Source organism: Garra rufa, chromosome 22 (genome assembly GCF_049309525.1).
Source record: "Garra rufa chromosome 22, GarRuf1.0, whole genome shotgun sequence".
NCBI classification, from domain to species: Eukaryota; Metazoa; Chordata; class Actinopteri; order Cypriniformes; family Cyprinidae; genus Garra; species Garra rufa.
The window spans coordinates 41611948-41612331 of record NC_133382.1 but is presented as its reverse complement, the minus strand read 5'-3'; positions in this window follow the sequence as shown (position 1 = coordinate 41612331).

Below are 384 nucleotides of genomic sequence, written 5' to 3'. Positions count from 1 at the left end.
TAATATATCAAAATAGTATATTATCAACAGTATATATTATAAAATAGTATATATTTAAACTATTTTGATTAAAATATAAAAAATACACACAAAATATACATAACATATATCATAAAATTATATATATATATATATATATAATTATTATATATCAAAATGTAAAAATATACTAAAATATATCTAATATATAAAATTATATAATCTATATAGAATATAATAATTCATATATTTAATTATTACAAAAACCATAATAATGATATGTTAAATTTACCACGATTATTCATTATTGCCCATTTTTGGACAGTTTTTAACCAAACAATATGCATTCATGTCTGTATAGTGTACTAACTCAAGAAACTTAATTGAAGAAACTTGAAGTAGAAG